Raw genomic sequence first — 15,492 nt, forward strand, 5'->3', positions numbered from 1 at the left:
CACACACCTACCTCACCGAGCCCCTTCAGGGACGATATTCAACACCACAGGCCAAAGCACACATCCTCACTGATGCCTCCGAACCCTCGTCATGCACAGTACCTGGTGTGTGTGTGTGTGTGTGTGTGTGTGTGTGTGTGTGTGTGTGTGTGTGTGTGTGTGTGTGTTAAGCAGACACGTCAGTTTAGACTAAGGTGATCGGCCCGCTCTGATTCAGCTCGGGCCCCGCGGGGGTATCCCAGTGTCCCGCTGTCCCGGTGTGGGAAAGCAGAGTGTTGGATGGGGTATCCCGTAGCGCCTGCCTGGCTCCTGGGCAGCAGACGGCTAAATCAGTCACAGATTGGATTATGAACGGCCAGTTATGAATACATCTTTCTTCGATTGCACACGCAGGAAAACACGAGCAGTCGTGAAAGTGCCGAGGCAATTTATTATGACTTTCTATGACCATGTAGACATAACATCCTCAGCAGAAGCCAGATTTAGACCCAGTCGAAGCCCCGTCTAAGGTGCTAACTTTTTTTTATTTTTTATTTTTTTTATTTCACTAAACAGCGTTTGTCTTTCTTTCACTCCTTGTTAATGTTCTCACCCAGTTTCTTCTCCCCCCTTTCTCGTCCTCCTTTCTTCTCAACCCTCGGGGTCACAGACTCGGTTTCAAAGTGTTGATCCTCATCTGAAATCTATTGCAATCAGTGCAGCGCTGGACATGAAATACAGGCCCGCGAGATCCGATACGTATGTGTGCGTTCCTGTTTGTGTTCAGGTGGCTTTTTGTTACAATTTCAGTCCGAAATAATCAATGAGACACCTGGTAGAGCGGTTGTGAAACTTTTTATTTATTTTTTTCCCACGTTTGTGTTCTCAGCATTGTTTTTAATTGAAGATGTTAAACTGTCCTTTTCTGTTGTACAGTATTTTACTTCAAGAAGATACAAACGATGAAAACGGATGCTTTAATCTGATGCTGTAGTTTCTGAGGAGTTTGATTTTTATTATTTTAACCTAAAGTATCCCACCCAATATTGTATTGACTTGTTTCCAAAATAAAGTTTGAAGAAGCTCATGAGAAAAACACACTTGTCAATGGAGAGTGACGACTTATCTGAATACACAATTGCCAGTTTATTAGTAATACAACAATCCTGAATCCCTCCCTCAGTAAGTAAATAAAGTGGACTAATAATCACCTGATAAAATTCAATAGCACAGTAGAATAAAGCCTCAAAAGTAGCCATAAAGATGAATGAACACCTCTTTAAACCTGTAATAAAACTTAAACAAGCCATTACAATGATTTGGCAGTTTGAGGGCTTTGTGTCAAATTTTCTGTCCAAATAACCCCAAAATGTTTTTACATTTTAAAATGTACATCTGCAACACAACCGTATGAAACACAAACTACATCTAGTTATTCTGAAATATCTTTACACCAGACAAAGCAAACATCGATTTTTTGTTTTGTTTGTTTTGTCTAATAAATAAATTCTTTACAAATCCTCCAAAATTATAAATAGAAATTTAACAACGAGAAAATAAGAAATATGTTGTGACTTCGCCTTGACAAAACTGAAGAGGTTTTAAAGTTGAAATAAAAGATCCATTGTTTGGTGGATTATTTCTCTGCGGAGCCATTTCGACTGTCATCAACCCCGGTAAGAAGTTTTTCAGTCATTATTTAAATTATAGTAATTCATCCATATATATTGTGTGTTTAGTGTGTTTTTAATGCGGCTTTAGCAGATATGTGTGTGTGTGTGTGTGTGTGTGTGTGTGTGTGTGTGTGTAATCCTTGTCTTCGGGGACTCTGATCCCCCATGCGTGGTTTTGAGTATCCGTCCTGATCACCAGGAGCTGATAAGATGAGTGTAGTTGTTGTCTTTCATCGCCCCGGATGAAACATTCCTCTCTAATAGTTTGGATCAGCCTCACAGGCCGTTGACACGAGGAAGATGAAGACACTCGGAGGTTACCTCTGTGTCCACTAGCTGAAGAAGCTTCAATACAATTTTTTAAGTGTGGAAACCAACATTTTTATAAACAAACGGTAACTTTATGAAGTACTTCTTACAGGAGCAGTTATAATTAATATTGTTCATTTTGTTTTTGTTTAAAGAGTTAAAAAAATTACTCTTCTCAGCTAAACTTTTTGTAAAAGGAAAAAAAAATAACCTTAGCACTTTCATCTGCTTTTTTTTAATTATTATCTTTTATTCAGGGATCCATGTCAACAAAAATATATTGACCCTGAGACATCTAATTCACCAACAGCTTCCCCGTGTGTTCCTAAAAAGCACGAGCGGCGGTTCTTTGTATCCTCAGTCCGTGGTCACTACGCTCGTGTGCCCCGCCAAGTTAGCAAAAAGCCAAACCAGTTCTCCGCATTGTTAACAACATTTAATCAAAGCTCAATCAAAATAGCTACTTTTTTTTTTTTTTTTGTTCTCGTCCCTAGCCGGAGGTAAAGTATGTCTGTCGGAGGGCGTCTTGTCTCTGTCTGCTGACAGACGACCAAAGAGAGGGCTCTGTATGTTCCTATCTTCATCTAACCCTCCTGTCAAATCAACCTGCACATGAAAGAGAGACAAGAAACACCCCTCCAAACTGGGCCGTGCTTTGTACACCGCAGGAACTGAAGAATAATTATCATAAAAAGAAGAATCTGTGGTTTCATGTTTTTATTGCAATGGCCGAAGAATTTTTTGGCTTTTTTTGTTGTTGTTGTTGTTTAACACGTTTCTTAAATCCAACATGTAAAAGCTTCAGTTTTTGACCACTAGTTTTCAAGTTTTTATTTCCAGATAATTCACTTGAGCACAAACAATAAATGCACTGGTTTCAGCGCAGATAGTGTTACCCATATGGGAACGGTCAGACCCGCAGCTCGAGTTCCCGGCCCATATGCTGACCACTCCAAGTATCAATCACTGCATCCAAATGACTTAAAAGAACCGTATTGATTACCGATACGGCATCATAAATCAAGACGGGAAACGCACGTTTTTTCTGTTACACTGTTCATCTCTCGCTCCCTCACACACGTTTCTTCTTCGCACATACACGGGCATGAAATCCTAATAAATCTTGAGGAGAGGTTTCACAGCGCAGATGAAGTCACTCTCTGTAATCTGATAGACAATTAGAGACGAAGAGGATCAAAGTGGTTCTGAAAAATGCTGAATGACAGAAAGAAGCTTTGTTTTGGCCGCCGTTCAAACAAAGTCTTATTCCCCACAACAGTTTAGCATCAAGTGTATGTTTTTAGTTTTGATTTTGTGTACAAAGCGATGGGTTTTGTAGTCTTCGTATTCTCCAACTCTGTAATGGGACGCACGTTCCTCAGCTGCTTGGCCAGAGGGCATACATGGAAACTCGGCAGCAATAAGAGCATTTCATCCTCCAAATGTGCGTTATTCACTCATTTATTTATCCCCACAACACCCTTGCAATATTGATTGAATCAAGAAGATGCAGCAGCATTTAAAAAAAAAAAAGCTTTTTAGAGATCCGAAGAAGATGAAAATGCCTCTTTGATTGCTTCAGGTGAAATCCAGACTGTATTTTAAAATGGTGAAGCATTTCACTTTCTTCTCTTTTCTTCCTCTCCTCGTGACGTTTGTACTTTTTATGTTTTATTTTGTTCTTTGCATGTGTTTTTAGCTTATATTTCTGTCTTCCTCCCCTTTTTCTTGCCCTCTGGTTTGTTGTGTAAGTACAGGCAGTCCACTTCTGAAACAACAAACACGACAAGCTCCGTGCAATAAAAGTATCCCATCTAATATTTATCAATATAACTACCTAGACGCTGTGAATTGAGCTCTGCTCCGCCACTCGATTTTAGTGTGAAGGTGGAGAGAGTGCTGCATACTGATGATATTTTTAGTCGGTCAAAGTTGTTCAGTGTGCTCACTGTGAGATGGAAAAGCAAGCAGAGATTTTTGCTTTTGTTTCATGTCTGTGTTCTAAATGGGAGATATTTTACAAACCAAACCAGGAATGATGAAGCTGGTGTTCTTCAGGATTGTTCTTATAAACAAACACAACGTGACTAGATTTGTGCGTTTTAAAAAAAAAAAAAAGGTCACAAATATCGAGCTGTTTTTCAAGGCTAAATATTTGGAAGGATGAAAGTTACACCACTGGTGGTTTAAATGCAGCAACTTTTCAAATTAAAAGTGCTGCAGTTTCACACAGGGTCCAGACACGTACTAGGTTTTAACCAAGACGTGTTTCTGGCTCTGGATTTCCCTCATGAAATCTTAGAGAGCTTTATTTGACACTTTTCAAGCTAGTTTGGTCACACACGAGTTTCATTCACTGCAGGAGGCATTTAGGGAACATCTGTGTAACTGTATATAAAGAAATACATTCATAAAAAAAAAAAAGCATGCACATGCTGTTGAATTTAAAATGTTGTGATACAGAATATGGGTGTTGAGTATCAATTTGTTATTTTTGACATAAAAGAAGCTTATTCAGCAGATTTAGGTGGAGCTCAGCTGTGTGAATAAATGTTACGAAACACAAGTAGCTCTGAGGAAAAAAAGATCGGAGACCCCCGACTGTAAACTCTGATGTAGAAAACAGCTTACTGCTTTGTTGTGATTTGATGAACTGCGAAAACACTCGCCTTTAATATAAAAGCAATCATTTATTTGTGTCATCACCTTAATCTTTTTACGAAACCCCTCTCTATACTGTTTTGCAAAAACTGGAATAAGTGCTGGAATAAGTCTACGTCTTGGTGCCTGATACCACACAACACCTTCAGAGGTCGACTACCGTCAATGTCTCAGCAGGTCTTCAGGAACTGTTTTGGTGGTTCACAAAGACCAGAAACTCGTATTATGCCGATATGGTGGTCGTATATTTCCTCAGTCCAAACCGCGACAACTCTATCTCGTTGGCACTTACTGTTTAATAGTTCCTCACTCAACTACCCGCCCTGTCAGTGGGGAGGAGAGGATTTAGGGCCACTTCTCTTCAGGCGAGCAGTGCCAGTCCCATTAAATTTGCATGAAGTTAGAATGCACGTACATGCTTTCACACAGAGAAACACACTGCAGCATGTGTACACACTTTACGCAGCTCATAATATGCATTGTGTGTTGGCATTTGACATTTCTATAAAATTCAGTGAAACTTGAGTGTAACTGTCTTCAACCCGTTTTGAGAGCGAAGAGTATTTGGCGAGTTACAGACCGATGAAAGTATTAAACTTGATTGTTTCTCTTATAAAATCTGCGTCCAGTTTACGCGTTCATGTCTCTTTGTTTTTTTGTTTTTTCCCCCAGCTGTTCTCCTTTACATCTGCTATCCCCCCTCCCTCTCCCCCCCCCCCCTCTTCCTCCCCTCTCTCTCTCTCTCTCTCTCTCTCTCTGCTGATCCAGTCTAGGTCATTGCTTCTTCATGTGCAAATGTGAGAGTCAGTCACTCTTCTGGCTCTCTTTACTGCGAGCCTGCATGTTCTGGTGGTTCAGACCCGTTTGAGTCGAGGCAGTTAAGTGCAAAATGCTCATAGTTGAAAGTAGGAAAGGTCTCGATTAATGATAAGAAGTCTGAACTCAGCAACTATCAAGCATGCCGATTTAGTTTTGACACACTGATTTGCAGCGCAGCGTTCCTGTTGCTACGTGGCTGATATTGAGTCGGACCTGCTCTGCTTGTTAAGTTACTCTCTGGGAAGAAACGGGAAGTATTGCTGTCATTTTTTTTTTTTGTAATCGGACAATAATTGTTCCCCCTTCTGCTGCTTTATTTTTTCAACCTAGATTTGTGTCCACTCGAAGAATTGGTGAATATTTCACCCTGAATAGAAAATGGATTTGTATCCTTCAAGTACGTGGTGATAAAAGATTAATCTGACTTTTATTAAGGAAACATCATGAATAGTTCAGAGACTTTTTTTTTTTTTGGTGTCTATAATACAGAAGTCTATAACCAGGCGTGGGAGAGGGGAAGTGTGAGAATGCACCTCAGTGACCTGTTCCCGTGTTGTGAAAACACAGAAACACATCAGACTGGATGGTAGGAGATGTCGCTGCCAGAGAGAAAATAAAAGAAAGAGAATAGGGTTCAGTAGCTTTTTTTTATTTTTTATTATTATTCAACTGTAGCTTATAGCCGGTTCCACTAATCTGCTTTTACTGCAGAATTTCGGAAAAAAAACATGTGCAGTAGGTGCTTTTTTTTGGGGGGGGGGGGGGCCTGTTTTTTTTTAGGAATGTCACCAGGGCTGCCAAACGAAAGTTAAAATATGGGTCTGTTTTTGTTGCGTGTATCTTTCAGTAAAACTAAGATTGTAGTGAAATTGTGATTGTTGAATACAGATTTAGGGTTAAAATGCACAAGAGGTTTAATATTTTTGAGTTTTCATGAAGGAATGAAGAAACAGCACGTTTACATGCGTGGTAGCGTCTTTGTGAAGCTACTTCAGCACACAAGGTTTAGCATGCCAACGTTTAGCAGGTATATTGTTGCGTGTAAGTGTACTAACATTTGCTAATTAGCATTAAACACAAACTCCAGCTGAGATTGAGGGAAATAACATTAGTTCTGCAGGTATTTGATCATAAACAAAAGCATTTGATTGATTGATTGGTCGAGATGAAAACTCGTAAATTATTTTGTGAGGTGTACGTCAGTGTTTCTATATTTTTTTTTCTGGACCTTCCTTCAAATAGTTGTTGAGACATGTTACTAGAAAACAAAACGGTTAAACTGCTGCTGGTTCCAGAGGGAAAGTCAGGAAATCCCCGAAGTCGGTAGGTTTCATCCTCTGGGGACCGTGAATGTCCGTAGAATATTTCATGGCCGTCCAACCACAAGTTGTTGAAATATTTAAAATTTGTGGTAAACTGGCCGATCGACAGATCCGCCCTGATGGAGAGACGTTGAGGTGGGAAAACGATGGCATACGATTCTCATATGGTGTGCAGCAGTGAGGGACGTACTAATACTGAGCAGCAGAACGTGGCAGTAAAGAACCGGCTCAGGCCAGCAGGAGGTGGTTCATAATGTGGTGCGTTTCAACACGACATACGTTGACCAACCTCAGGATTAAATCCACACCAGATAATACACCGGTTTCCGACTGTCATAAAGCCAGCAGTACAACAGCAGCATACCAAAAACAACGTCCCAGTATTTACCCAGTGGTGCACCATGAGACTCTCTTTACTGCTGCAAATTTAATGCTACCACAATTCAGGTCAGTACGTACACCGTGTTTCACGAGCACCAGGAACATTTGCATCATCTCCGGCTTCATTGTAAAAAAAAAAAAAAAAAATGTAGCTGAATAGTGAGAATTATTGTCCTTAATAGTATATAATTATCAGTGTTAATTTTCCATGCATGCATATTGCCCGTAAACACACAGAGGCGCACAGATTACAGAGTGAGATAGTACGAAGACCTGTAGTGCATTCTGTGCTCCAATTTAAGCGTCTGATCTGAGCGGAGCAGACAAGCGAGCGCAGCATGCCCTAGAGTCATGTAAAATGCAAAGGAATATACTACTCTATTAAAACCTCCTGATAGCAGAGACAGGCCACACACACACTTATACAGACTGCACGTACACATTCTTATGTTTGCACACACACTAGTGGAAGGCTCTTAAACTTATCGGTCAATCCGCTGCATCATAACATCCAGACACCAGCGCTCAGCAGTTCCTTATGAATGGATTTACAGTCACAATAACAGCCGCTAGGTTTGAATGTAGTGCTGGAGATCAAAGCAATGTGTTTTATGACACAGTCAGTTAATCAGATCGGGTGAGTTGCGTCGTTGTTGTTGTCGTTTTTCTTTTTTTTCTTTTTTCCCAATTACCATAAAGGGAAATCTGTTTCCTGGACCGACAGAGAATTGACCCAGATTCAAAGCAGCGGTTTGTTAACCATCTTCCCGCCACCTCCTCGTCCCCAACTTGTCATCTAGTATCTCTTCCACGACACTTTTTTGAGTGCGCTCCTAAGTGTACTTAACTCTAGCAGGTCCGCATGTTCCTCTTACATTATTAAACTCTCCCAATAGACTATCAACTTTTTATTCCGCCTGCTGCCAGAAGTTGGCTCTTTCAAATGTTCCTCAGCACTCATCCAAGCCGCCTAACCCCAAACGACACTTTAAAACACTTACGTTTGATACTGTCCCTCCAACGCGGGACAAAATATTTACTCCTAGACGGGATTATCGTTCTGTCTGGCAACACGCTGGCTTTATGTTTCTTAAGTAGTCGTGCAGCTCTGTAGAGAGAGATCTCGGATGACGTGTTCCTTTATCATCGTTGGAAAAGAGCTGGGAGACTCATTTATGAGACATGTACGTTATTATCGATGGACAGTCTCAGTGCTGCGGGGCAAAAGTAGTTGATGTCGACTTGGCTCTCCTGTTCATCTCCTTTCTGTCTGCTTAAATGATTTGCATTATAGTGATGGATATGACATTTTAGTTGCCTTTGTGGGCCAGAGGTCAACCGGGGTCACTCCACTGCTTCCCAGATGCTGGAATTGAAACAGCAAATTTTACACTAAACGAGCTGGTTTCATGCCCCATAATGGCGTGTCTGTGCATATATATAGATCTATAGATATAGATATAGATATAGATCTATATATATATAGATATATATATAAAGATATATATCTATAGATAGATATATATATATATAAGTATATATATATACACAACATTACTCATAATCAAACAGGTAACACGCACACTTCTGTATGTATACAAACATATTAGGTAACAATATGAAAGGGAAGGGGTGAATCTCTGAGTGTTCCCGAGACCTCAGCATGACTATTTTTGGAGTCGGCACTCCTCTGACTCTTTTACAGTTGGCTGTCCCTCTTTCATGCCTCTCTAAAATGCTTGCTCACCCCGAGCCACTTGTTTATCACTCTAATGTTTGTTCTTGTCAGGCACAATATGTTCTCTCTCTGCAGCAGTCTACTCCGTTATTCTTCATCGGGCCCCTGGGCTGTTCTTAGTCAACCCGTGTCCCCAGACACCTCTCCGCTGACCAATGGAGGGCTTTAACTATTCATGGCAGTTAGGTGCAGGCTTCATCTAAGCAAATTAGGTAATGTGGGAGGGGGGGAGGGGGGGAGGGGGGAGTACAGGGCTCTTCAAGGGAAACTGAGTGTTAAGGCATTTTGTTAACACGGACCGGAACAAAAGTGTTTTGAGACATCACACAGGAATTATGAAGTCATTATGAATGCAGATGCATTTCTATATATTATTAAATCATGAGTATAGCTGGGTATCATTGACAAAATTTCTTATACCGATGCCTTGACATCACTAACATTTTCTGAGCAGTATTTTTGTTCGATACCAATTCTAAAAAAAAACATTTTAAGCAAAAGAAAATTACACGTTACAAATCTTTAGTTTCCATGCACTTTAGAGGGGGAGAGTGTAACACAGGTGGTTTTCTGTAGTTACAATTAACAGACTCTTCATGTGAAAGCTATTGCTAGATGCTACAATTTACCTATGTTCCCTGAACGCCTCACATGGAGTAGATGCGAGCCATCCAGCTGAAGAAGCCTCCAGTTATTGCTGCACGCAAAACGCAGATAACAAAAGCATTGTTTGAAAAGAATGAAATAATGCGTGATAATGTAGGATTTCCTTGCCGAAGTTGATACTGAATGATTTCTATCTCTGTGGGTTGGGCGCCCAAGTCGAGCCTGTATGGGAAATGACGTGACTCATTGATGATAAGATTTTATTCCTGTGTAAATGGAGCAATGGTTTTTAAAAGGTTTTAGCGTGACCCATGAGCACTGCAATGATATTCAAGATAACTTTGTTGTTTTGATACCAGAAGAATAAAATAAAGATCATCCTGAAGGTATTTGCTGAGACCTTTTTTACAGAATTCTTGTTGAGTCGTCACATTCAACTTGCTTGGAAGCGTCCGGACCAGGAGGACTTTTCCTCTTTCATTTCCGTTCACCTGGGATGAGATTTCACACCCTTAGCCACCTCCCCACCCCACCCCACCACCCCCCACTACCCTCCTACCTCGCACCACCCTTGGACCATAAATATTTCAACCTCTCAATCTATATTCATTTTAAAACACATGCCCCATGCAATATGTGGTTGTGTGGACACAAGGCTTTTATTTATTCATCTTATTTATTTATATTTCTTTCCTGAGGGCGAGACGTTGGTTTCTATCCATCTGTGCTGATTGCCGGCTATTACAGAGCACTTAGAGCCTTCCCTGAACCTGCCAGAGGGGAGCACATGCCTCAAGAGATCCGCTCGCTTCAGGGCTAAGAGGTGTGTTTGTTGTGTGTGTTGTTGTGGGGAGACAGCAGAGAGTTGTCACGAGACTCATGGCAAATGCAAATATCTCAAAAGAAAGACAAAACTCAAAAATTGCGTCAATAAGAAAACAGTTGTTTCGTACAGGATTTTAATTTGTTTCTCGTTACTTCTCAACAATTCTGGTCATGTTCTGTAAATTATTTTTCATTCATTATTCATGCACATTAAATGTATATTGTACTTGGAAAAATTAGTCTACCTGCTCCTATTAAATAGCTGTCTGAGATTAAGTTTATGTGTTTTCAAGAATTAAGAAAGAAGACTTGACACCCTTGAGTGCAGACTTCATGTCTGTCTTCAGATTTAAAAGCCTTGATAATTGTTCAAACTGGAAATTAACACTCCATTAAAAAAAAAAAAAACCTCATGGACATATTGCTTCTAGGTGGGGGAAGAAGAGGAAATCTAACCGTGAAGTTATGTTTGATGAATATATCCATACATTTCGAGGTTTGTCAGATGCCAAAGCTTTCACAGTAGTTTGGAGGAATTTACCAACTTTGGAAAGTAAAGAAATACTGAGAAACCACGCTAGTAGAATATTTTATTCTGAAAATATTTAATTTGGAAAACAATTTGCTTTGTGGGTTGCCAAGTTTCTTCAAGTCAAAAAGAGCTAATACTTTAGCATGTTAACAAATTCTTGTTTGAATGTCTCATTTTAAACCGTGAACATCCCCATTTTAGCTCTGCTAATTACATGCCACAAGTATTTATCCATGATTAGCAACCTTGTCTGCTCATTTGAAGTCTCCACACCAGCTAGCCATTTAGTCAGCAACACCAGCAGGCAAAACATCACAGACCGTTTCTCGGTTTGTGACACAACAATGCTGCAGGCTGAATGTGTTGGCTCGTTCTGCTGGAAGAATGTCCATCCGACTGAGACCAATGGAGGCAATGATTGTACAATAGCTTATTCTGCATTGTTGGTAAAAAAAAACAAGTGCCACACAGATTTTCATTTCCTGTTACTACAGTTACTAATTATGTAATTAATAATATCAACACCATAAAATTGAATGATTTGAAGCTGAATCAGTGCGTCAGTTCAACAATGTTTCGTTGACAATGGTCGATACTGTCTGTAAAATGTAGGCAGTAACCAGTAGTACTGATTCTCTATACTTATGTCATTTTTCTTCACCAATAAACACAATATACTCATAATTTCCTGGATTTAAATGTAACCAAAAGGCTAATATAGAATGGATCCCGATATCCTGGTATTTCCAAGCCTTTAATACGTAGCTGCTGGTATTTTCTGTGCTTTTACGGTCTCCACCTGCCCTTTTCAGATGTTGGCGGTGGTCGGGGGATCTTTGGGGACTCGGTTTCGCTGCAGCTGTTTATTCAGCAGCATGGAGTGGAGCTGTGAATGGCAGCAGGCCAGTGTCTCCCTGCTCTCCTGGGACTTAGTGTGTCATGTCACCATAGAGGCAATCAGGTCAGCTCGGCTACATGCACAGGACATGTTCTGCTCTGCTTAGATGTGCATGACCGCATCCTGTTGTACAAGACCATCAAGGTGTGCAGTAGAGGAACGTGTAAACCTTTGTATTGAAGACGTATGTGGCCAATCTTTGTGTGCCCGAGCACGTACAGTCATGTGAAAAAGGAAAATCCTTCCTATTGAAATTTGTAGCTTTTTGTTACGTATTTGGACAAACATTGCTTCCAAAGGCTGAGGCTGTTGCAGAGAGAGAAAAGTACAGCATAGAGATGGAACGAACAAACGTTTAAAGGACCAGAGACAGACGTGCGCTCTAGAAGTTGGTTATCTGGCAAAACTCAGAATAATAATAAATGGGAAAATGGAAATTTAGAGTTCATTTGGCAAACTCTTAATACCACTTTTAACTGGATGCAATGTTGTTAGCTATTTAAGTGCCCCGGGACCAAAAGCTTTGAAACTTCCAGTAACACTGGAGCCTTTGATGTAATCCCTGGCATTAAACAGATTTAAAACTCCTTGACTAGTAAAATTGAGATGAAGGCATTTCACTGAAATACAAGCAGACTTTAAGTTATGATGGAGGACAGTGATAGATTGTAGTATCTTAAAGACAGCAGGGAGGGAAGTGAGGGGGTGTGGGGGGTAGAAAAAAGTTAGTCCACTCTGACAACTGTATCTGTTGTTAATGGACCTGTATTATTGACTATCAGCACGAAACCACTATTCCACGTCTGCACAAAGTGGAGCTCATTCTCTGGTGTTATGGATAAGTGTTGATACCCCCCCCCCCCACACACACACACACACACACTCACACACGTCCCCCCAGACTCCGAGCATCCCTCTCCCTGCCTGCCGTTCATCTCCTCTTTCCTCTGCCTCTAGCCCTCCATTTTACCTATTGATTAGCCAATAATGTGTTTTCAGTGGTAGATTAATGGCACATTATCCTGATGAGGGTGTCTGAGGGGACAGGACGTGAGGGGGGGTGTTAGAGATGATGCTCTTTAATTGATATACAGACTGTGTGTGTGTGCGACAGAGACAATCTAGTGGGGCAAAAAAAAAGATTTGATTTTAACTGCAAAACAAAAGTACTTCCTTCTGATTGGAAGTTAATTACGTCAATTATGAAAATAAAAAGGTGAATCTTCAAAATGTCACATTATGAAACATGAGGTACTGGGTTGTTTACATATTTTGTCTTATTAGTTTCGGTCAATACTTTTATTGTTTTTTTTTAATTCCATGCTGAACCAGTAATCCTTCAATTGGAATTAAAACAAAGTAGGCACACACACACACACACACATGTGCTCATACACGTTAATTAAGTACACTAGCAGCTTGGCATGCAATTAAATCCTGTAGTGATTCACTTGTGTTACAATGGCTCAGACAACTTTTTTATATTTTCAGTACTTTTCTATGAGCCTCAGCTACTTGTACTTGTGTACAAGTGCTACTTAACAAATGTTAAAACACTAACATGCCAACCTACAATAAAGAATTTAGTAAATGTTAAACACCTGCGTGTTAGCTCTGTCACTTTGACCAAATTAATATGCAAAAATTGGCATTTAGCTCAAAGCACTTGAGAACAGCCTGATAGAGCAGATTGTGTGGCTGCAGACTGTTTCAGATGAAACGTGAAAGAGAGAATAGTTTCAGCAAAGTAAAAGGGAAAACGGCACATAATTGTACTGACTGAGTTTATAGGACTTATAATGTAGTATAAATTTCAAAATATGAATGTAAAGTTAAAACGTGGGCATTGTCCACTCACACAAACATACAGAAATTGGATTTTGATCACAACATACATGCAAGCTTTTAGTGAAGTTTATCCCGTGTAAAATCCAGCCATTTAAATGGATGTAGTTTTATTCTCTCACTTAGCTTCCTTTGCAATTAATTCTTTGGACACAATCCAATCTGCTCTCATCTTCTCTCGTCCCTGCGCTCTCTCACCGCTTATCTGTGTCTCTGTATCACTTTCTTTTATCTGATTTAATCCCCCTCTGGCATCTTTCAATTTCCTCAAGCAATTTGCATTATGGTGGTGGGGGAGGGGGCAAAGGGGAGGGGAGGGGTGTAAATAAGCAGATCAATATGCCATCAAACAGTCTTTAAGTGTGACACATACACAGGCCCTGCGTCTCAGGTTTCCACCTCTAACTAATAGCCTTGTTGTTTACTTTACAATGTGCTGAGTCATGTCGTTTCGGTCTCAGGTTGCATTGCAAGTGCATCGGGTCACCCGGGGGAATCCACGATGCTGGAGTGCACAACCACCAACTCTGTTTACCTGTTTTGTTTGTGAATTTTAGCGGTATTGTTTTAGATGAGCCTCCGCTTGTCCTCCTAAAACGCGTTACGTCCAGCGCTGGCCAAATGCTAGCATCGGTATTAAATCAGCCATGCGAATTCTTTCGGAGACCGTATTTTCTGCGCTTTTGCGCCACAGAAATATGCTCGGCGACGGTTTCTCCCATCATCTTGGGCGTTGACCTTTGTCAGATGACAGGGAGGGGTCAACGGAGGTTAAAGTAATGGGTGAGCTGAGAAAGGGGCCCCCACCTAGTCATGCAGAAAGGAGCTGCCGGAGAGGTTTACACAGGCATAATGTACACACACACACACACACACACACACACACACACACACACACTTGGACTTGCCCTCCACCCAAGAGGAACAGCACTTCCTCGCTCCTTACCAACCAGACCTCTGCTATAGAGAGGCACAGACCCATGCAGGAATACAAACGTGATGGTAGTTTTTCCAACACAAACACACACTCATCAACCGGTTCGGAGCGATCTCTCACCCCCCCTCCCCTCCCCTCCCCTCCCCTGCCTCCGCCGCCCCCTACCCCCCTTCCTTCTCCGTCTCTCTCTCTCTAACTCTCTCTCCCTCTCTTCCCTAAATCCCTCTCATTCAGTCATAATCGCACACAGTCGGGCTTCAGTGCACAGATTACCGTGATGAACTATGACAAGGCAAGAGGCGAGAAGGAAGCACAGCAAGAACGGGAGAGGAGGCTGGAGTGATAAAATGAAAAGAGCACGGCGGTAGGAACAATCAGCACTTCTTCCGACGAGTATTGAACCGATTTGGTGCTTTTAATGAATCAGACTTTACGTTAAAGCATTACCTTATTCTCTGCCGTCCAACGATTGAGCCTGGGTGCCTTTCAGAGGATCTTCTCCACTAACTACGACATAAATGCTGATAATATACCATGTGGCCACACCTTATATGTTGACAGTCTGCCTTCACTGAGCGGCTAGCCGATGGGGATTGTGGGTACTGAGCGGTGGTGTGACTCCCTTGCATCTCTGAAACACGAGTCAGCCTGCCGGACACAACAGGCCTCGTTTTTCTTCGGTGAATACGCAGTCGACGTCTCTGAATCAGAGAACGCCTCGGAGATTTCTTTTATTATTTGCAGCAGAGGATCGATGATGAACGCAGAGTGTCCTGGTTTTATAATGTAGCATTCTGTTTACAATCAAAACATGTATAATTTAGCTCTCGTGCCCGGGGGTGGTGTGGGTCTGCATTATTAAATACGTAAAGGTTAAGTGTTGTGGCAAAGTGCACTGCAGAGGTCAAAGGGCAGCACTCATAAGATCAGCAGACTTTCAACCCATTCAATGCAGGAAGTGGACTTT

Source organism: Embiotoca jacksoni, unplaced genomic scaffold (genome assembly GCF_022577435.1).
Source record: "Embiotoca jacksoni isolate LCO1_2020_lvr unplaced genomic scaffold, fEmbJac1.0.p SCAF_36, whole genome shotgun sequence".
Classification (NCBI taxonomy): Eukaryota; Metazoa; Chordata; class Actinopteri; family Embiotocidae; genus Embiotoca; species Embiotoca jacksoni.